Below are 24,077 nucleotides of genomic sequence, written 5' to 3' on the forward strand. Positions count from 1 at the left end.
CAACTCCATATCCTCTTGGGCTGATCTGTGCCATCAGTTTGTCGGCGCCTTTACCGGCGGACACAAGCCTCATGGCCAGGAGAGTGATCTTCATTTGCTCGCCCAGAAGCAAGGAGAGCCCCTACGCAAGTACATCCAGAGATTCAGTAGCGTGCAGCACAACATCCCAGACGTCCACCCTGCCGCGATGATCAGCGCGTTCCATCAGAACGTGCGGAACCGCAGGATGCGGGAGGAAATGGCGATGTGCAAGATCAGGGACGTCAGTGAGTTATATGCACTGGCCGACAAGTGCGCGCGTGCTGAGGAAGGGAGGAGACTCCCCGGAGAAAATATAGGAGCGGGAGGATCTGACAGCGAAGATGCCGCCCCGACAAGGAAAAACCGGCGGCGGAACAACAGAAGGAGGAAAGGCAAAGAAGTGCTAGTTGTTGAGCAATCCGGCAACGGTGGCGGCGCCAAGGAAGCCAAAGCTGGTGACTCCGGCAAGGAGGTTGCCGCGGAGGTAGCGGTCGCCGACAAGCAGGACGGCACCAACAAGCAGTATTGCAAGATTCACCGCACCAAGGGCCATGATCTTCAGAACTGCAAAAGGGTCGAGCAGCTTGTTGAGCAACAGAAAGCTGAATACGAGCGGCACGACAAGGAGAAGGCCTAGGAAGGAGCTGGTGGATCCGGCAAGAAACGTCCCGGCCGAGGAGGACGCCGCGGCAAGGCCAAGCAGCGGCAAGGAGACAGACCTCCTCGCGGCCGCGACAAAGATGAAGATGACGGCGACGATGAAGATATGGATGATGAGGAGACCGATGAGCAGGAGTTCCAGAAAGCTACAGAGGTCCTATGCGTTGACGGTGGTGCTTCTCTGCATGCCTCGCACCGCCAGCTCAAGTAGTGGATGCGGGAAGTTAATGCAGCAGAACCGCCCGTCGAGTCACGCAAGCCTCTGAAATGGCCCAGCACGCCTATCATCTTTGATATTGAGGACCACCCGGATCGCATAACTGCGGTCGGGTGCTTGCCGATGTTGGTTTCACCAACAATCCACAACCTCAAGGTCACAAAGATGCTAGTTGACGGCGGGGACGGTTTGAACTTGATCTCCTCCATGGTGCTCCAGAAGCTCCAGATCCCCGACAGCGAGCTCGAAGAGACCGGCACATTTCAAGGAATCAACCCGGGAAGGAGCAAGCCAAAGGGAAAGATCACATTGCCGGTAACATTTGGCAGTGAGCTGAACTTCAGGACTGAGAGGGTCACGTTTGACGTTGCCGACTTTCCATTACCTTACAATGGAATCCTTGGCCGTCCGGCACTCGCCAAGTTCATGGAAGCCTCTCACTATGCGTACAACATACTGAAAATGCCAGGCCCAATAAGTGTCATCTCTGTCCCTGGTGACAAGAAGGATGCTCTTATTTGTGCCGACAAGATCTACCGGGAAGCAGCAGCCGCAGCAGAACGAAGGACACTTGCCGCTGAAGCTCCCGGGGGGAAGAAGAAGACCAAGTCCGGCAAGAGCTCTGATGCCCACTCCAGAAAGCGCACCTCTTCGGAGTGCTGCGCTACCGTCGAGGACGCACCATCGAGCTCCACCGGCAAGTGCAAGAAGGCGATGGCAGCTCCACCTGCGACTAAGAAGGTGTCCGCTAAGGAGGATGGCACTGGTGGTACCTTCACCATCAGCGCCACTCTTGACCCCAAATAGGAAAGCGCGCTCGTTGCTTTCCTGCGGTCCAATGTCGACGTGTTTGCGTGGCAACCGTCTGATATCCCGGGTGTTCCCAGGAAAGTGATTGAGCACCACCTTGCCATCTGTCCTTATGCGCGGCCCGTCAAGCAGAGAGTCAGGAAGCAGGCAGTTGAGCGCCAAGAATTCATCGCAGAAGAAATCAAGAAGTTGGAAGCGGCAGGCCTTGTCAGAGGAGTACTCCATCCCACGTGGTTGGCCAATCCTGTTGTTGTGCGCAAGGCTAACGGGAAATGGAGACTTTGTATTGACTTTACTGATGTTAATAAAGTTTGTCCCAAAGACCCATTTCCCTTGCCGCATATTGACCAGATTGTTGACTCCACAGCCGGATGTGATTTGCTTTCATTTCTTGATGCATACTCAGGATACCATCAGATCTTCATGGCAGAAGAAGATGAAGAGAAAACCGCATTTATCACCCCGCGTGGCACGTACTGCTTCGTATGGATGCCTTTCGGTTTGAAGAATGCTGGTTCAACATTTGCAAGGGTAGTTCACCATGCTTTTGAGCCACAAATACACAAAAATGTAGAAGCTTACATGGATGACATAGTGGTCAAGAGCAAGGACAAAGCGATCTTGATTCAAGATTTAGATGAGACATTTGCAAACCTGCGCAAGATCAACCTCAAGCTTAACCCCGAGAAGTGCGTGTTTGGAGTCCCTTCCGGCAAGCTTCTCGGGTTCTTCGTGTCTCAGCGGGGAATTGAAGCCAATCCCGACAAGATCAAAGCCATCGAGCAGATCGAAGCACCAAAGCGCGTCAAGGATGTACGAAGGCTTGCCGGTTGCGTGGCTGCTCTCAGCAGGTTTATCTCTAGATCTGCTGAGCGCGCCCTGCCATTTTTCAAAATTTTGAAAAAGGCAGGTCCAATGAAATGGACTCCGGAAGCGGAGGTTGCGCTGCAGGACTTGAAGAGATACCTGTCCTCCACTCCAACGCTTGTCGCACCTAAGCCACAAGAAAAGTTGCTGCTGTATATAGCAGCAACCAATCAAGTGGTTAGTGATGCGTTAGTGGCAGAGAGGGAAGCAGATGATGAGCCAGCAACCACGGCAGATCCATCCAGCGACAAGCAGGGGGCTTCGCCGACAAGCTCTGGCCCCGACAAACATGAGTTTGCGCAGGAGCATGATAAGATGCCAAGAAGAATGGTGCAACGCCCAGTTTACTTTGTCAGTTCCCTTCTGCAGGGGGCTAGATCAAGGTACTCTGGTGTGCAGAAGTTGCTTTTCGGCCTCCTCATGACCTCGAGAAAGCTGCGCCATTACTTCCAAGCGCATGAGATCACAGTCGTCACTTGCTTTCCGCTGAAGAGGATACTGCAAAATCCAGAAGCAACGGGCAGGATTGTCGAGTGGGCGCTGGAACTGTCAAGCTTTGGCCTCAAGTTTGAAAGCACCTCAACTATCCAAAGTAGAGCATTGGCAGAGTTCATAGCAGAGTGGACACCAACCCCAGATGAAGAAATTCCAGAAACAAGCGTCCCCGTCAAAGAGGCAAGCAAAGAGTGGCTGATGTACTTCGATGGAGCCTTCTCGCTGCAAGGCGCCGGTGCAGGTGTGCTGCTTGTCGCACCCACCGGAGAGCACCTCAAGTACATAGTCCAGATGCACTTTCCCAAGGAGCAAGCAACCAACAATACTGCAGAGTATGAAGGATTGCTTGCCGGTCTCAGAATCGCAGCAGACCTTGGGATCAAGAAGCTCATTGTCAGGGGTGACTCACAGCTTGTCATCCGACAAGTGAACAAGAACTACCAGAGTCCGTTGATGGAAGCGTATGTCGATGAAGTGAGGAAGCTAGAGGAGCACTTTGACGGCCTACAAATGGAGCATATCCCAAGAGCTCAGAATGATGTTGCTGATGGCCTGTCAAAGTGCACCGCACTAAAGTTACCTGTGGAACCAGGGATCTTTGTGCTTAAGTTGACTCAACCATCTGTAACATCATCAACTGGACAAAGCAAAAAGAGGAAGTTGGTTTCTGGTGACTACTTTCCGGCAGAGCTCCCCGAAGCCGCCGCCAAGAAAGTCCCCAAGATCAACACCACAGATGTTGAGGGGCAGTCTGCTCCGGCCAGCCTTATGGTGTGTTCCGTTGAAGCAGACGCTCCCGACAAGTTTTGCTCCGGCAAGCTTGTCAGGGAACATCAAGCTCCGGCAGGGCCGCAAGTCCTTGCCGTAGAAGCAGATGTTCCCGCAGCAGCAGATGTGCCTTTAGTCCTTGTTGTCGAGCCACAAGCTCCAGCATGGGCACAGCACATTGTCCATTTCCTTCAGACAGGAGAACTTCCCGAAGAGCAAGAAGAAGCGGAAAGAGTAGCCCAGTAGTCAAGTATGTACCAGTTTGTTGATGGCATACTATACAGAAGAAGACTCAACAGTGTGAAATTGAAGTGTATTCGCCGGGAAGATGGACAAAAGCTGTTGGCAGAGATACATGGAGGCATATGTGGCCACCACATAGGCGCAAGAGCACTTTCCGACAAAGCTTTCCGGCAAGGTATCTTTTGGCCAAAAGCTCTCCAGGATGCAACTGCACAAGTAACCAAGTGTGAAGCGTGCCAGTTCAACTCCAAACAGATACACCAGCCAGCTCAAGCTCTCCAGACGATCCCTTTATCCTGGCCATTTTCGGTCTGGGGGCTCGATATCCTCAGCCCCTTCCCCCGAGCTGTCGGGGGCTTTGAGTACTTGTACGTCACAATCGAAAAGTTCACAAAGTGGCCGGAAGTGCAGCCAGTGAGGAAGGTGACAGCACAGTCAGCAGTCAAGTTCTTCAGGTCAATTGTTTGCCGTTTCGGGATCCCTAACAGGATCATCACCGACAACGGCACGCAATTCACGAGCCGCACCTTCATGCAGTACGTCCAAGACCTTGGCGCCAAGGTCTGCTTCGCTTCTGTTGCTCATCCGAGAAGCAACGGTCAAGCAGAAAGGGCAAATGCTGAAGTGCTGCGCGGGCTCAAGACCAGAACTTTCGACAGGCTGCACAGGTGCGGAAGGAACTGGATCGAGGAGCTGCCGGTGGTTCTTTGGTCGATCAGAACGACGCCAAATCGAGCCACTGGCCAGACACATTTCGCTCTAATCTATGGAGCAGAGGCAGTTCTCCCCACGGAACTCGTATACGGATCACCTCGAGTGCTCGCTTATGATGAGCTTGAGCAAGAGCAGCTGCGGCAAGACAACGCGCTGCTCCTTGAGGAAGATCGTCTTCAGGCTGCTGTACGAGCTGCTCGATACCAGCAAGCTTTGCGCCGCTATCATAGCCGCAAAGTTAAAGCCAGAAGCTTCGAGGAAGGCGACCTTGTTCTTCGGCGCGTTCAGTCCGCCAAGAATTCCAACAAGTTGACGCCGAAGTGGGAAGGCCCTTATCGGGTGAGACGAGTCACAAGGCCTGGCGCTGTCCGCCTTGAGACCGAAGATGGCATTCCAGTGAGCAACTCTTGGAACATAGAACATCTTCGTAAGTTTTTCCCATAAGGCGCGGTTGCCGGAACCCGTTCCGGCAACCACCTTTTGTACAAGTCTTGCCGCTGTTGCATGTAATACTTTGTACAAAGCCGGGCGCAGATCCCGCGCATAAGTAAAAACCCATGTGCTCCGCACAGCTTGTCCATTCCATGCAATTAGTTCCTTTCTTGCATGTGATTATCTGACACTTTGTGCAGCACTTACATCCGGTAAGCAGTAACGAGCCAAAGTGCTCCATATTATTATTTTCTCTTCTTTCTTTTTCTTTTAAAGGAAAAGAAGGTTCTCTCGCACACAAGTTTGCCGGGGGGAAGGAGAAGATTGTGGTGTGGGCCAAGCGTCGTTCAAGCAAAGACTTGCCTTACCGGGAAGCAAATAATAGAAAAGCTAAGTTGCCAAAGTTTGAGCAATCACTTTTTTAAATTTTTGAGTTATCTTCCTTGAACGACTCTGCTTTGTATGGAAAACCTGTGCGCGGAGGAACCAACTCGTGGCTAGTTGCGCCCTTACTTTGTTTCGAGTCCGCTCAACAGCTTAAGCGTGCTGCATCTAGTCACGACAAGGTTTCTTGTCGGAAGCAGCGCCGCCAGCAGGCTGCTGAAGTTCCGCACTCAGCGCTCGCGGCTCGGGCGCCTACGCCGACAAGTTCCCTAGAAGCGTAGGGTGAAAACATACAAAGGAAGGAATCTAGTAGAGGAAATAACATTGCAATTGATAACAGAAATAAAGTTATATTACAAAGATAACTTGTCGCAGCTCTAACAGACTGTTTTCATAACATGATTAGCAGCGACAAGGGAAAAGAAGAAATGGGCGGCCTAATCTACGCGCCCGCCCTCGACTCGCTTGATCTCGCTCACCTTGTCCACAATCGGTGCCACAAGGGCCTTGAGTGCGTCCAGATCGGTGTCAGGCGGCAAGGATCGGAGGACGTTGGTGAAGCTGAGGCCTGGGTTGCGGAAGGCCACCTTCATCAGCACCTTCTGGAGAACCCCAGCGCAGATTTTGCGTGACTCGTCGGCCAGCTGCTTCGGGATCCTCTCCCGGAGCCGCCGTAGTGCCGTCGCCACGCCCTTGAAGAATAGACTGAGCTTGGCGCTGGGTTGAAGGCTCTCGTCGGAAGGATACCCAAAGTCCTCCATCCCCAGCTGTGCCAGCTCCTCGTTGATGAGGGCAGCAGTGTTCACCAGACCCTCGGTCCAGTGCTCCACTGTGTCTCTGAAGGAGTTCTGGGTGACTGCAATGCTCTCCAGCAGCGCCGCATCAGCCTTGACCTTCTCTGCCAAGGTCTTCTCCCGCTCCTTGGCGGCCTCCAGCGTCTGCGTCAGCGTGGCCAGCTTCAGCTCCAGGTCTACCTTGGAATCCCTGGCGGCGCTGAGCTCCTTGCCCCTCTCAGCGAGAAGGCCTTGCAGCTCACCATGGGCAGCAGCATCCTTCTCGCGCTCACGCTTGAGCGCGGCAATCTCCTCGTCACTCTTCCCAATTTCGGCCTCCAGCCGCGCCACCTTTTCCTCTAATTCTCTCTTGGCGGCCTCTGCAGTTGCCGCGGCATCCTTTGCCTCCTTGAGCGCCCCGCCAAGTGCTCGCTTGCGCTCGGCGAGCTCTTCCTCATAGTTGTCGAGGTGGGCCTTCCGCTGCACTAGCTCGCCTTCCCGCGCAGACTGCTTCTCGGCAGCAAGTCTTTGTTCCTCCTCAGCCTCGGCCTTCTCGAGAAGAAAGGCCGTGCGCTCCTTGTCGACTCGCTCCCGCTCCTGCGCCAGGGACCGGAGAGCTTCTTGATTTTGTCCCCGGAGCTCCTCCGCGCGCTTCTCCATGTCAACTCCCGCCTTCGCGACAAGCGCTTATCGGGAAGCCAGCTTGGCTTGCCGGGTGCAGTAGAGTGACAGCAGCTTCTGCAGCAGCTGCTCCTCCTCAGGCTCGCCGCTGCTGCTGCCGGGCACGTCAACCAATGACAGCCCAGCAGAGGCGAGCACCTCCCCGTCAAAAGTCTCCCCCTCGACTGGCGCCCTGGAGCTCGACGCCCAGGGTAGCTTGATGAAGATGTTGTCACCGGCCTGCAAGTAGGCGCCGGGCTAGGGCCCCTCGGAGCCCGGCTCCGTAGAAGCGGCAGAGGGTTCGGCGGTCGGTGCAGCGCCCGGCGCTCCTGCGGCCTCAGGGTCGTCAGTGCGATCGCCCGACCCCTCGCCGTCTTCCGCGGCAGCAGCCCCGGCGGCCTCCTCGCCGGCGGTCACATCAGCACCGGCGCCTTCCTCGCCGGCGCCCTCTATCTCCATTGGCTCAGCCGAAGATGGGTCTAAAGAACGAAGAAGGGGGGAAATCAATCAAAAAATCCAAGAAAGGAAAAACGAAAGAAGCAGAACCCAAGGGAAAGCTTTTGGGCAAGTGGATTACCTGCGCCAAGATCTTCAGTAGCGGCCTCGGTCGCCGCAGGATCAGCAGTGCCGTCCCTTGCCGGAGAGTCCCCCCTTGCCGGAGAGCGCTCCCTTGCCGGGGACTCCTCCCTTGGCGGCGCAGTCGAAGCAGGTGGCAGTTCGGGACCGGCCTCCGGGCGCTCCTGATGAGGCTGCTCTGCTCCTGCACAAGTCAACAAGCAAGATATCAACAAAGGAAAAAGCCCTCAAGCGCGCCCGACAGTAGAAGGCTAAACTATGAACTTACGCTGGGGGCTGCGCTGGGGGCTGCTCCGAGGGGTGATTGCCGGGTCCGTCAAGGTGGTCTCGGACCCACCTCCTGCCGACGCGATGGGGTCATCCTCGATGACGATCACCGCAGCCTTGGCCCTCTTCGCCGCTCTCTGGGCCAGTGTTCTGAAAAGAAAAGAGTCCAGATTGGAGCAAGTAAGATACAAGATATAAACAGCAAGATTGAGGGATTATATGGGCGCCAAAGAAACTCACTCTTCTTCCTCCTCATTGGAGCTGAGCACGGAAAGATCGAAGTCCGGCCCTCCTCCGGTGCGGCGAGGTGGAGGAGTAGGATCCCTTGCCCGCTTGGCGGGGGCGGCGGCGGTGGCCCGGGAAGATCCCGCTCCAGTTGCCGCTGTTGCGTGAGGCGCTCCCGTGGCAACATTGCTTGCCGCGGTAGAGCGCGTCGCGCGGCTCGGTGGCTATGGAGCCGGCTGCCGCCCTGCTGTGTCCCAGGCCCTGCGAAGGCGCCTCCTTGGCGGGGCCGGGGGCTTCACCTGCGGCAAGCTCTCTGAAGGCTCAGCCTCCTCCTCGCCGGCCTCGCTCGACTCGGCTTCGGAACCAGCAGGCTCCTCCTCGCCCATGAACTCCGCACGTTCGGCAAGGTTTGCCGCCTCTGCGGCCTCTGCCTCCTCCATGGTAAACCCAAACACACCCGCAGCAGCTGCGGCCGCAGCCTCTTCCGCCCTGGTAGCAATAAGCTGCAGCTCCTCGTCGGTGGTGTCGCGAGTGAGGCTCTTCTGCTCATCAGCGCAGACCGGCAACTCCTCCAAGATGTCGAAGAACGCTCGCACAACATCGTCCGCAGGCTCTTGCCAAGTGGGGACGGTGCCGTGTGAATCGCACAACGGCATCATGGCGCGGATCCGGTCAAGCGAAGAGTTATTGCACAAAGGAACTACGCCCCTCGGCAATGTGAATGGATGCTGGGGGTCGCGTTTGAATAACTCCAAGAGCATTGCATCCAACTCCAAGACAGTGAAGTTGTAGTTGAGGCCCGGCCGCAGCCTCATGATGTTCGCCGAATTCTTAAATTCCCAGGCGGGCCTCCTCCTCTCCTGCAGGGGGGCAATGCGGCGGCGGAGGAAATCTGCCCCGACAGCACCTACGGTGAGCCCGGCAAGCCTGAGGCGAAGAATACTAGTGATGGCGATCTTCAGCCTCTCGTCTTCCGGGGCCATGTTGCTCCAGTCATTGCCGCGCACTATTGGAGTTTGGCGCACGGCGGTGAAGGGCTGCGGATCCTCCTCGACGATCCAACACCACTCCGCTCTCCACTCCTCCCACTTGCTGCGAAGCTCACCCTCCAAGTACGCCTCTTTCTTGCCGACTCTCGAGACCCAGGCAATCCCTCCGGCAAGCGGCTCTCCTCTCTCTACCCGAGGTATGAAGAAGTGGCGGAAAAGGGCTACACTAGGGTGGACTCCGACAAAGTTTTCGCACAAGTGTGCAAAAACTGCCATGGTCAAGACAGCATTGGGGGTGAAGTCAAGGAGGCGGAAGCCATACGTGTTCATAATGTCACAAAAGAATTCCGAGAAGGGCGGGCAGAGCCCGCAGTAGAAGAATAGCGGGAAGAACGGGTACCCATTTGGAGCCGACTCCGAGGCAGCAGCCGGGAGTACCCTCGTGCGCGGATGTGCACGCGTCTCCGTCGCCCAAAAGAGGTCGAAGTACTCCCTCAGCTCCTGCACTCCGAGCTGGGGGTGAAGATCGCCCGCTCCTTCCGCAGCGCCGCGAGCCGCTGCGCCTCGGCCGACTTCACGCCCTTTCCCTTGTCGCCTTTTGGGGCCATGACGGAGGTGGTGGAGAAGGTCGACGGCGTGGTGATGCTGGTGGCAATGGGGGGGCGGAGCGCTGCTCTCTCGGCTTCGAGAAGAAGAGGGGAGCGGCGGAGTTTGTGAAGGAGTAGCAGCAAGCAGCGAGGGGGAATGAACTGCCCCTGTTTCCTCTGCTTATAAAGAGGGACGGGGCGGAAGTTTCGGCCTTCCGCTTAAACAACCACCCACGATCTCTCCCACGATGCCGCAATCAACGCGTGCCGTTATGGGAGAGTGCGGTGGATACGGAACAGGATTTGGCGTGGCCCAGCCCGTGTGTGCCCATGCCCTGTTTTGGGCCTGGCCCAACAGCGCTCGGCACCGTGTCTGGCCCAGGCCCGGGGGCTCCTGTCGGTGTACTAGAATAGGGGTACCCTAGTACCCCGAACTTGTGCACGGGCAGTTGCAGCACCCCGCGGCAAAGGCTTGCCGGGTGATCGCCAAGATCCCCCCAAGGTTCCCTTGGAGCCATCCAAGAACAAAGTATTTAGGCTAAGGAGACAAGACCCCGGCAAGAGGAGCTTGCCGGGAAGGCCAACCAAGACGCTCCAATGAACTTGCCGCGACGCGCCACGCGCTCCAGCAAGGCAACAAGGCCCCGGCAAGAGGAGCTTGCCGAGAAGACAAACCAAGGTACCTCGAAGCCCGGCGAGTGACAAGCTTCTGGACCTGACAAGATAACAAGAGCGGCAAGGCGCTTGCCGCGGCAGGCGGCCACTCTGCGTCCACGCGCCAGCGCATCCACCAACGTGTCGCTCTGGGGGCCTCTCCGGACGTGCGTGGCGGGAGGCTGTGCAGCCAGCGGTGCGCAGTGGCATGCGAAGCTGACAAGATCGCCATCATGGCGAATGGTGGTGCCCCTAACGGTCCTTTTCTGCACTGTTCGGGCGACTCAGACGGGCATTTAATGCCCTTGTCCCCTGCCGTCAGGGTTAGGTAGGATGCACTGTACAAGCAACTGTATCAACTACCTCGCTTTTTACGTTTTTACTCTCCTCTGCGTTGCCACCTGTCGGTGACCCCTTTAGCGTATAAAAGGAGGCCCATGCGCAACGTAGGGGGGGTTCGACTCATAGGTTCGAAGCCGTAGACAGTTTGCTTCGATCCATCCGTAGCCCAGAGAACATCACACTCTCGCTTTGGAGAGCAAGAACACCAGATAATACAACCAGACAAGCAGCAGTAGGAGTGTTATCTCTCCGGAGAGCTCCGAAGCTGGGTAAACTGCTCGTGTGCCTCGCCTCGATCTGCTCTTCGTGCGATCTCCGCCCCCCGCCAAACCGAAAGGGGCCCGGTCCGTCGGCCCCATAGGTGTTCGAGGATCAGTTTCCCCGACATATGCCACAAACAGTTTACTAGAAAGAATCGTGTGGGATGCGATATAAAATATCTTGGCGCATCATCTTGTCTGGCTTACGCAGGAAGCTTCATCGTCTACAGTCCACCGCCCCCGCTTGAATCACACTTGCACGCCAGTTTCTCCCGGCACCAAGCGAAATTTTTTTGCCACTGCGTAAATATCTATCTCTCTGCCCCCTCCCTCCTACCAAAAGCCACATTTCCACTTTTCCTCCTTGCTTTCCAAATTCCAACCTTCACTTCTACTTACTGGCAGCTCAGCCTACTCGCCGGCGACCCTTCTTCTTGTAGCGCCGCCTAGTCGCCAGCTACCCTTCTTCTTGCAGCGCCGCCTCCTCGTCGGCGACCCTTCTTCTTGCAGCACCGCCTCCTCGCCGGCGACCCTTCTTCTGGCTGCGCGGCCTCCTTGTTGCCAACCGTTCTTCTTGCTGCGCGGCCTCATCGATATGGTCAGGTAATCCACATGCCACCCACACCATCCTCCTCCTTTCCCGTCCCACATGCCTCGACTGATTGAGCGATACCTTCCACTGAAATCACTGCCCCCCTCCTCCAATTAAGTGCCGCCCACAACCATTTACACGCAGTATAACGTGGAGCTGAGTAGCATGCGGCCACACGCGCGAACGAGGTCTCTATGGCAGACATGCGTGTCGACCGCCAGATCTTGGAGGAGCACCTCGTCTTCGAGGCCACCGTCAACACCGCCATGCGTTGTCTACTTTAAAATACAGTTCGTGATGTTTTCTCGAGGCCACCGCCAGTGCCTTCTAATGATTTGTCCTCTGTAATGTTAATATGCAATCTGATGTTCAGTTAGCAGTTTGGTCCTCTGAAATGTAATGTTCAGTTAACACTTTGGTCCAACAATTGCTACATTTCGTAGTGCTGTTCTCAAGCATTCTTTATTTTGTTAACTGTCTTATCTTCTAGTACATGTTTCTATTCTACAATGTCGTGCTCAATTAACTATTTTGGTTCATTTGGTCTGTTGTCCATTTAACTGTTTGGTTCAGTTCTGCAATTTGATTTTCATTTGATGTGGGTACAATTTTGTATTATTATGCATGTGACACCAATCGAATTTGGGTGTACTCGATACATATTATACTGATAGTATGGCAACTCTTAGTTAACCTGATCAAGATCTTCCTTATGTGTGTTGTAGGGAAACAATGGGAGACACTGCGGTTTGCCATCGAGGTTTGTTCAATCAGGGTCCTTTGGCTAATAGCACATTATTATGCAGTTGTAGGAATCATTCTAATATTTAGGTTTCTTACAATTTGGTCTTGCACATGTAGGTCCTGCTGTCAGAGGCTTAGACCCACTGTTCGAACCATTTTGCATATGGGGAAATGAGATGTCCATGAATATCAGTCATGTCAAGAAACTCAGAAAGATTGTTAGGATGAAGAAACTTGCAACGAATAACAGAAAGATCTTTGTTTGCACAATGAAGAAGACATTAGTCAACTATAGGATGGTTCAAACTCTTTTACCTTGTTTTTACCCCTTGCGCCATTTCAAAATTTACAACAGCGATTTATGCATAGCTTTGTTTTTAGTACTTTTCAAAGCAGTTCACCGATGATTACCTCTCAAACCACCTACATGGTCAAGAGGCAAGGAAGGTATTCATTCAACACCCACAGTACAATATTGAAGTCTTGCTGAAGAGGACGAAGGTTGGGCGGGCAATTATCCATAGCCACTGGCCTAAAGTTGCAAGGACATTCAACATCACTGAAGGCTCAATATTTGCCTTCCGCTTCTGCAGTTTCCCAGATGAGATTCATCTATCTATTTACCATGTATGATGCTACTTTCCACAGGTTTTTGATGCTGCATGTGAAACTTGGTGCTGTTGTGTAATGGCATAATTGACTGCCGAACCTATGTGATGTAATTCAATTATGAAATCCTGGTTGCTTTTATACGGATATGAAACATCTGGCATGTTTTATAACAATATCAGTTTGATTAGTACATGGATTATCAATAATAGGCTAATTACCCTGCTTATTGGGGTTTTCTATTGCAAACGGTTACTCAGATAGCACCATGGGGGATGAACTCAAACAACCCGCATGGTTTCTGGAAAGTAGGCGTGTTCGATCAACTAACAATCACACATGGCTTCTGGCAGTGAACTGTTTGCGTTAGGCCACCTTGCACAAACGTTTCCACACAAAGAACTGTGTGGGATGTATATACCTACAGAAATGATTTTCTGGGATTCACCGTGTGGGATGTACATACCTACGGAAATGATTTCTGGGATTCACCGTGTGGGATGTACATACCTACAGAAATTATTTCTGGGATTCATCGTGTGGGATGTACATACCTACGGAAATGATTTTTGGGATTCACCGTGTGGGATGTACATACCTATGGAAATGATTTCTGGGATTCACCGTGTGGGATATACATACCTACGAAAATGATTGGGTTTCGATGCCTCACCCGATCGCACATGGCCCCAGCCTAGGTCCTAGGAGGGCCTATCCCCAATGGTTTCTGGGTCGCGTGGGAAGGACACCCTATCGCACACACTCACTTGGCGATGGTTCCAAATGCCATCGCGGAAAGGGGTTTCAAACCGTTTGTTTAGGACGTCGCTGTAACAGTGTATCCTTCTTGGATATCTATCACTTTGGAACTAATTTTCATGTGTTGATTTTGATAAGCTCAAACAAATATAAGTGAAGATCATGAGCATAATATTTCTTTCTCTCAAATTAATTTAAGTGAAGCAAGAGAGAATTTCTTCAAAATATTAAAGCACATCGAGCTCAAAAAGATATAAGTGAAGCACTAGAGCAAAAGACAAACTACACCAAGAAGATATAAGTGAAGATCAAGTGAGTAGTTAAGTAAATGGGTAGCTATATGAGGACTCTCTCGTATTTAAAGAACTTTCAGATCTAAGTATTTTATTAAAACAGCAACAAAAAACAAAATACAATTACATTCTAAGAATATCACACATCATGCAAAGAAGTAAAAACTTAGGCTCAACTGATACTAACCGATAATTGTTGAAGAAGAAAGGTGGGATGCCTACCGGGGCATCTACAAGCTTGAGCTATTGTGTCTCCTTAATTCTTCTCATATCACGGTTTTCCTAAATCTCAAAAGCTTCATCCACACAAAACTCAACAAGAACTCATGAGATAAGTTAGTATAAACCAATGCAAAAACCTTATCATTATCTATTGTAGAAAATCACTAAAATTATTATTCAACATTGCATACTAAATGCCTTTGCATATTTAATACTCCTATCCTCAAATAGAATCATTAGACAAGCAACCATATGCAAACAATGCAAACATGACAGCAACCTGCCAAAACAGTATAGTCTATAAAGAATGCAAGAGTATCAATACATCTTAAAGTCCAAAGATTATGGAAATTTACCACACTATAGAAAATTTATCATAGCTTATTTTGCAAAAAGTTTCAAAATTTTATCACATTCTCACTTTTCTAGGGAATTTTTGCAGCAGCGGTAAACTTTCTGTTTTCAAACAGCAACATGTAGACTTGTAAAATAAGCATAGTAAAGGCTATCAATGCCACTTTTATTGAAATAAAAGATGCAAAAAATTATTCTAGATAACAGCAAGCAAATGCTAACAAAATAAAATGACACTCCAAGTAAAACTCATATCATGTGATGAATGAAGACATGGCTCCAAGTGAGGATACCGATAATGTTAAAGGCGAAAGAGGATGCCTTCCGGGGCATCCCCAAGCTTAGTTGCTTAGATCTTCCTTGAATATTACCTTGGGCATCCCAAAGATTAGGGTATTGTCACTATTTATTCTCCTCATATCGACATCTCACCCAAAACTTGAAAATTTCAATCACATAGAACTTAACGGAACTTTGTGAGATAGGTTAGTATGATAAAGAGCAAACCATTTCACTTTTGGTACTGCCAAAGACAAGATTCATAATTGTTCTCACACAATTCCTACTGTAGAATATCAATTCCACAATTTATATTGAGCAATATAACCCATGGAAATTAGAAAACAAGCAAACTATGCATTGAAAACAGAATGTGTCAAAAACAGAACAGTCTGTAGTAATCTGTACTCCAACTATACTTATACTACTCCAAAAATTCTGAAAAATAGGAATACCTTGGTAATTTGTCTATTAATATTTTGCAAAAACAATCAGCATTTTATCACGCTTTTGTTAAAAATGAGAATTGTTTTCCTGAGCGCAAAAGTTTCTGTTTTTCAGCAAGATCAAATCAACTATCACCATAAGGCATCCCAAATGTCTTACTTGGCACTTAATTGAAACAAAAGCAATAAAACATGATTAATATAGTAGCATAATAATGTGAACACACAAAAACAGTAGGGGTAAATGTTGGGTTGTCTCGCGACAAGCGCTTTTCTTTAATGCCTTTTTAGCTAGGCATGATGATTTCAATGATGCTCACATAAAAGTAAAGAATTGAAACACAATGGGAGCATCATGAAGCATATGAATAGCACATTTAAGTCTAACCCACTTCCTATGCATAGGGATTTTGTGAGCAAATAATTTTTGGGAGCAAGAATCAACTAGCATAGGAAGGCAAAACAAGTGCAACTTCAAGATTTTCAACACATAGAGATGAAGCTTGATATTATTGCAATACCTACAAGCATATGTTCCTCTATAATAATAAAATTGCGTAGCATCATGAATCATTTCAACAATATAACTATCATATAAAGCATTCTTTTCATGATCCACAAGCATAGAAATGTTATTACTCTCCACATAAGCAAATTTATTCTCTTGAATAGTAGTGGGAACAAACTCAACAAAATAACTATCATGAGAGTGCAAATTAAGATCATGATGACAAGTTTCATGGTTTTGATTGTTCTTTATAGCATACATGTCATCACCATAATCATCACAGATAGGAACTTTGTTATCATACTCAATTGATACCTCTTCCAAAATAGTGGATTCATCACTAAATAAAAGTCATGTCCTCTCCAAATCCACTTTCATCAATATAATCATCATAAATAGGAGGCATGCAATCATTATAACAAATTTGCACATCAAATCTTGGGGGACTAAAAATATCATCTTCATCAAACATAGCATCCCCAAGCTTGTGGCTTTGCATATCATTAGCATCATGGGTATTCAAAGAATTCATACCAACAACATTTCAATCATGCTCAGCTTTCAAAGATTTTATGCCAAACATTTTATTAACTTCTTCTTATAACACTTGAGCACAATTTTCATTTCCATCATTTTCACGGAAGGCATTATAAAGATGAATAATATGATGCAACCTCAATTCCATTTTTTGTAGTTTTCCTTTACGAACCAAACAAGTGATAAAACAAGAAACTAAAAGATTCAATTGCAAGATCTAAAGATATACCTTCAAGCACTCACCTCCCCGGCAACGGTGATAACCCACAAGTATAGGGGATCGTAACAGTTTTCGAGGGTAAAGTATTCAACCCAAATTTATTGATTCGACACAAGGGGAGCCAAATAATACTCTCAAGTATTAGCAGCTGAGTTGTCAATTCAACCACACCTAGAAACTTAGTATCTACAGCAAAGTACTTAGTAGCAAAATAATATGATAGTAGTGGTAACTGTAACAAAAGGTAACGGTAGTAAAAGCAATGTTTTTGGTATTTTGTAGTGATGATAGCAATAGCAACGGGAAAGTAAATAAGCGAAGAGCAATATATGGAAAGCTCATAGGCAATGGATCAGTGATGGAGAATTATGCCGGATGCCGTTCATCATGTAACAATCATAACCTAGGGTGACACAAAACTAGCTCTAGTTCGTCAATATAATGTAGGCATGTATTCCGAATATAGTCATACGTGCTTATGGAAAAGAACTTGCATGACATCTTTTGTCCTACCCTCCAGTGGCAGCAGGGTCCTTACGGAAACTAAGGGATATTAAGGTCTCCTTTTAATAGAGAACCAGAACAAAGCATTAACACATAGTGAATACATGAACTCCTCAAACTACCGGTAAGTATCCCGATAATTGTCACTTCAGGGTTAACGGATCATAACACATAATAGGTGACTATAGACTTGCAAGATAGGATTAAGAACTCTCATATATTAATGAAAACATAATAGGTTCAGATCTGAAATCATGGCACTCGGGCCCTAGTGACAAGCATTAAGCATAGCAAAGTCATAGCAACATCAATCTCAGAACATAGTGGATACTAGGGATCAAACCCTAACAAAACTAACTCGATTACATGATAGATCCCATCCAACCCATCACCGTCCAGCAAACCTACGATGGAATTACTCACGCACGCCGGTGAGCATCATGAAATTGGTGATGAAGGATGGTTGATGATGATGATGGCGATGGATTCCCCTCTCCGAAGCCCCGAAGGGACTCCAGATCAGCCCTCCCGAGAGGTTTTAGGGCTTGGTGGCGGCTCCGTATCGTAAAACGCGATGATTTCTTCTATCTGGTTATTTTCTCCCCGAAACACAATATATGGAGTTGGAGTCGGAGAGGCAACAGGGGGCCCATGAGGTAGGGGAGCGCGCCCTAGGGGGCAGGCGCACCCCCCACCCTCGTGGACATGTGGTGGGCCCCTGGCCTTCATCTTTTGCAGGTATTTTTAATATTTTCTGAAAAGTTGCTCCGTGAAGTTTTAGGTCATTCCGAGAACGTTTGTTTCTGTACATAAATAACACCATGGTAATTCTGCTGAAAACAGCGTCAGTCCGGGTTAGTTCCATTCAAATGATGCGAGTTAGAGTCAAAAACAAGGGCAAAAGTCTTTGGAAAAGTAGATACAATGGAGACGTATCAACTCCCCCAAGCTTAAACCTTTGCTTGTCCTCAAGCAATTCAGTTGATAAACTGAAAGTGATAAAGAAAAACTTTTACAAACTCCGTTTGCTCTTGTTGTTGTAAATATGTAAAGCCAGCATTCAAGTTTTCAGCAAAGATTATAACTAAGCACATCCGCAATAACGCATAGGTCTCAAGTTTACTCATATCAATAGCATAATCAACTAGCGAGCAATAATAATAAATCTCGGATGACAACACTTTCTCAAAACAATCATAATATGATATAACAAGATGGTATCTCACTAGCCCTTTCTGAGATCGCAAAACATAAATGCAGAGCACCTTTAAAGACCAAGGACTGACTAGGCATTGTAATTCATGGTAAAAGAGATCTAGTCAAGTCATACTCAATGTAAATTAACAATAATGAATGCAAATGACAGCGGTGCTCTCCAACTGGTGCTTTTTAATTAGAGGGGGATGACTCAACATAAAAGTAAATAGATAGGCCCTTCCCAGAGGGAAGCATGGATTTGTAGAGGTGCCAGAGCTCGGTTTTGAAACAGATGTAAATAATATTTTGAGCGGTATACTTTCATTGTAAACATAACAACCAAGAGATGGCGATATCTTCCATGCTACACGCATTATAGACGGTTCCCAAACAGAATGGTAAAGTTTATACTCCCCCTTCCACCAACAAACATCAATCCATGGCTTGCTCGAAACAACGAGTGCCTCCAACTAACAAGAGTCCCAGGGGGAGTTTTGTTTGCAATTATTTTGATTTAGTTTGCGTAAAGCATGGGACTGGGCATCCCGGTGACCAGCCATTTATCTCGTGAGTGAGGAGCGGAGTCCACTCCTCTTGAGAATAACCTGCCTAACAAAAGATACAGACAACCCTAGTTGATATATGAGCTATTAGAGCATACAAAACAGGATATTTATTTGAAGGTTTAGAGTTTGGCACATACAAATTTACTTGGAACGGCAGGTAGATACCGTATATAGGTAGGTATAGTGGAGTCATGTGGAATAACTTTGGGGTTTAAGGGATTGGATGCACAAGCAGTATTCCCGCTTAGTACAGGTGAAGGCTAGCAAAAGACTGGGAAGCGGCCAGCTAGAGAGCGACAACAGTCATGAACATGCATTAAAATTGATCAACACCGAATGCAAGCATGAGTAGGATATAATCCACCATGAACATAAATATCGTGAAGGCTATGTTGATTTGTTTCAACTACATGCGTGAACATGCGCCAGGTCAAGTCACTTAAATCATTCATAGGAGGATACCACCCTATCATACCACATCATAACTATCTCAATAGCATCTTGGCACGCAAGGTAAACCATTATAACTCATAGCTAATCAAGCATGGCACAAGAAACTATGATCTCTAATTGTCATTGCAAACATGTTTATTCATAATAGGCTGAATCAGGAACAATGAACTAATCATATTTACAAAAACAAAAGAGGTCGAGTTCATACCAGCTTTTCTCATCTCAGCCAGTCCATCATATAACATCATAATTGCCTTTCACTTGCACGATCGAATGATGTGAATAATAATAATAGTGCACGTGCATTGGACTAAGCTGGAATCTACAGGCATTCAATAAGCAGGAGAAGACAAGGCAATATGGGCTCTTTTGTCAGATAAACAATAATGCATATAAGAGCCACTTCAACAATTTTATTATGGTCTTCTCCTATCGACCCCCAAAGAAAAGAAAAGAAACAAAACTATTTACACGGGAAAGCTCCCAACAAGCAAAAGTAAAACATGAAATCTTTTTGGGTTTTCTTTTTAATTACTACTACAAGCATGGAAATTAAACTGATTAAAAGCTACAACTATTTTTTTTGGTTTTTCTTAAGGTCTATTAAACACGTAAGAAGAAAGCATAAAAAGGAAAATAAAGTAGCATGGATGATACAATGAAAAGTATGAGCACCGACATCTAGCAATGAGTGTGTAAACATAAATGTAATGTCGGTGGGAAATACGTACTCCCCCAAGCTTAGGCTTTTGGCCTAAGTTGGTCTATGGCCACGGCTGGCCTGGCGGATATCCATAATAATAGTTGGGGTCGTACTGCGATGCGGCGGCTATCGCCTGCTGAGTTGCAGCGTGTCGACGAGCGGCCTCCGCTCTCCTCTCGTACTCATCTACCTCCTCTCTGGTAATAGTATATCTTCCTTTTGCCTGATGATCAAAGAAGGCAGGAGCAGGGAGAGTAATATGGACAGCACTGCGTCTATCAAAGATTAGTCGATACTGGAGAGGTCATTCATTCCTCTCGACAAACTGGTGGTGAACCATAGCATTAAAGTCTAGTTAAGCAGGAGGTAATTCAATATCATCTTTGTGTATGGCTATACCAAGAAAATTAGCTATGCGGGTTGCATAAATTCCACCAAAGATATCTCCATTAAATCTATTAAGATGCAACCTACGTGCAACAATGGCTCCCAAATTATAAGATTTGTCTCCTAACACAGCACTCCGAAGAATACTGAGGTCAAGGACACACATGTGACATGCCTCATCTTTACCATTAATGCCTCTACCTATGAAGAGAGCAAAATAATGTATAGCAGGAAAGTGAATGCTCCCTATGGTGGCTTGTGTTATGTCTCTAGATTCTCCCACAGTTATACTAGCAAGAAAATCTCTAAATTCAGATTTGCGAGGATCCCTTATACTACCCCATTGTGGAAGTTTGCAAGCAGTGGTAAAATCCTCTAAGTCCATAGTGTAAGAATTATCATAAAGATCAAACATGACAGTTGGAGAATTCCGTGAAGTTGAAAATTCAAACCTCCTCACAAAGGTACTGGTGAGGTTGTGGTACTGGCTGCACTTCTCTTCCTCGAAGCTCACAAGATCAGCGTTACGCAAATATGTGTTGAATTCTTCCTTAATTCCCGCTCGATCCATAAAGTTCTCAGAAGGCCACTCACAAGGACGCACTAGAGCGTCTCTTGGTGGCTCTTCATCAGCATCACGCATTGCAAGCCTGGGGCCTTGCTTCCTTAAGGAACCACCCTGGAACATTTTCCTAAGCATTTTTCTTCCTCTGAAAAATTCTGAAAATTTTTAGTAACTTCAAAATAAGAGTAACCAAACTCAATAATATTGATAGCAACTACTCCTACAAGTGCCTGGGGCCTATATCATGCATCAAAACTACTTTTGACCATATAAATTTGGCATGCAAGCTCAAGAACGGGGTCACCTAAGCAGCAAAACTTTGCAATGAATAAAGCATTAGAACAAAAACTAATTGGACCAATGGAGGAGTCACATACCAAGGAACAATCTCCCCAAGCAGTTTTGTGAGAGGTGCTTTGAGCAAGGAGATCGAAAATGGCAGCAAAATGAGCTAGAACTCATGCTTGAGCTAGATATTCGTGTTTGGGGGAGGAAGAAGGAGTGTGTGAGTGCAGGAATAAGTGGAGGAGGGCCACCATGGGCCCACGAGGCAGGGGGAACGCCCAGGGGGTAGGGCGCGCCCTCCACCCTCGTGGGCAGGTGGTTGGCCCCCCTGATATGTCCTTAGTGCCAAATATTCTCAAATATTCTAGAAAAAATCATATTTAAATTTCAGGGCATTTGGAGAACTTTTATTTTTGAGGTATTTTTATATTGCACGGATAATCAGATAACAGACAAAAAAATATTTATTTTTATTTTATTTAATATAAATATCAGAAAGTAAAAGTGGGGTACAGAAGGTTGTGCCTTCTAGTTTCATCCATCTCATGATCATCAAAAGGAATCCACTAACAAGGTTGATCAAGTCTTGTTAACAAACTCATTCCGAATAACATGGAACCGGAGAAATTTCGTATAACACTATCTTACCTCAACGGGGATATGCACATCCCCAATAATAAAAATATCATATTTCTTCTTGACACTAGGAAGAGGAAATTCAATATCTCCAAATATAATCGATGGAATTTTTCCAATAGAGTTGATACTACGAACTTGAGGTTGTTTCCTCGGGAAGTGTACCGTATGCTCGTTACCATTAACATGAAAAGTGACATTGCCTTTAGTGCAATCAATAACAGCCCCTGCAGTATTCAAAAAGGGTCTTCCAAGAATAATAGACATACTATCATCCTTGGGAATATCAAGAATAACAAAGTCCGTTAAAATAGTAACATTTACAACTACAACAGTCACATCCTCACAAATACCGACAGGTATAGCAGTTGATTTATCAGCCATTTGCAAAGATATTTCAGTATGTGTCAACTTATTCAAATCAAGTCTACGATATAAAGAGAGAGGCATAACACTAACACCGGCTCCAAGATCACATAAAGCAGTTTTAACATAATTTCTTTTAATGGAGCATGGTATAGTTGGTACACCGGGATCTCCAAGTTTCTTTGGTATTCCACCCTTAAAAGTATAATTAGCAAGCATGGTGGAAATTTCAGCTTCTGGTATCTTTCTTTTATTTGTCATATTATCTTTCATGTACTTAGCATAAGGATTGGTTTTGAGCATATCAGTTAATCGCATACGCAAAAAGATAGGTCTAATCATTTCAGCAAAGCGCTCAAAATCATCATCATCCTTTTTCTTGGATGGTTAGGGAGGAAAAGGCATGGGTTTCTGAACCCATGGTTCTCTTTCTTTACCATGTTTCCTAGCAATAAAGTCTTTCTTATCATAACGTTGATTCTTTGATTGTGGGTTATCAAGATCAATAGCAGGTTCAATTTCTATGTCATTATCATTACTAGGTTGAGCATCATTATGAACATTATCATTAACATTATCACTAGTTTCGGGTTCATTACCAGATTGAGTTTCAGCATCAGAAATAGAAATATCATTTGGATTCTCAGGTGTTTCAGTAATAGGTTCACTAGAAGCATGCAAAGTCCTATCATTTTTCTTTTTCTTCTTTTTAGACGAACTAGGTGCATCTATATTATTTCTCTGAGAATCTTGCTCAATTCTTTTAGGATGGCCTTCAGGATACAAAGGTTCCTGAGTCATTCTACCACCTCTAATCATAACTCTTACAGCATTATCATTATCCTTACTATTCAATTCATTGAGCAAATCATTTTGATCTTTAAGTACTTGTTCTACTTGAGTGGTAACCATAGAAACATGTTTACTAATAAGTTTAAGTTCACCTTTAACATTAGCCTAAATAAGCATATTTGAATTTTATTTCAATTCTCTACCAAAATAAGCATTAAAGTCTTCTTGCTTGGCCATAAATTTATCAAACTCATCTAAGCATGGGCTAGCAAATTTAGTAAATGGGATTTCAGCTTTATCATATCTGTAGAGAGAATTTACCTTTACTACCTTTGTCGGGTTATCAAGACCATGAGTTTCTTCAATAGGTAATGGATTAAGATTATATGTTTCTTCAACATACGGTAAATTAAGACCATGTATTTCTTCAATAGGAGGTAAATTCTTAACATCTTCATCTTTAATACCTTTTTCTTTCATAGATTTCTTTGCCTCTTGCATATCTTCAAGACTGAGAAATAGAATACCCCTCTTCTTCAGAGTTGGTTTAGGAATAGGCTCAGGAGTTGGCTCCGGAGGTGTCCAATTATTTTCATTTGCCAACATATTATTCAATAGAATTTCAGCTTCATCCGGTGTTCTTTCCCTGAAAACAGAACCAGCACAACTATCCAGGTAATCTTTGGAGGCATCGGTTAGTCTATTATAAAAGATATCGAGTATTTCATTTTTCTTAAGAGGATGATCAGGCAAAGCATTAAGTAATTGGAGAAGCCTCCCCCAAGCTTGTGGGAGACTCTCTTCTTCAATTTGCACAAAATTATATATATCCCTTAAAGCAGCTTGTTTCTTATGAGCAGGGAAGTATTTAGCAGATAAGTAATAAATCATATCCTGGGGACTACACACACAACCAGGATCAAGAGAATTAAACCATATCTTAGCATCACCCTTTAATGAGAACGGAAATATTTTAAGGATGTAAAAGTAACGAGTTCTCTCATCTTTAGTGAACAGGGTGGCTATATCATTCAATTTAGTAAGATGTGCCACAACAGTTTTAGATTCATAACCATGAAAAGGATCATATTCAACCAAAGTAATTATATCAGGATC

Source organism: Triticum dicoccoides, chromosome 4A, assembly GCF_002162155.2.
Source record: "Triticum dicoccoides isolate Atlit2015 ecotype Zavitan chromosome 4A, WEW_v2.0, whole genome shotgun sequence".
Classification (NCBI taxonomy): domain Eukaryota; kingdom Viridiplantae; phylum Streptophyta; class Magnoliopsida; order Poales; family Poaceae; genus Triticum; species Triticum dicoccoides.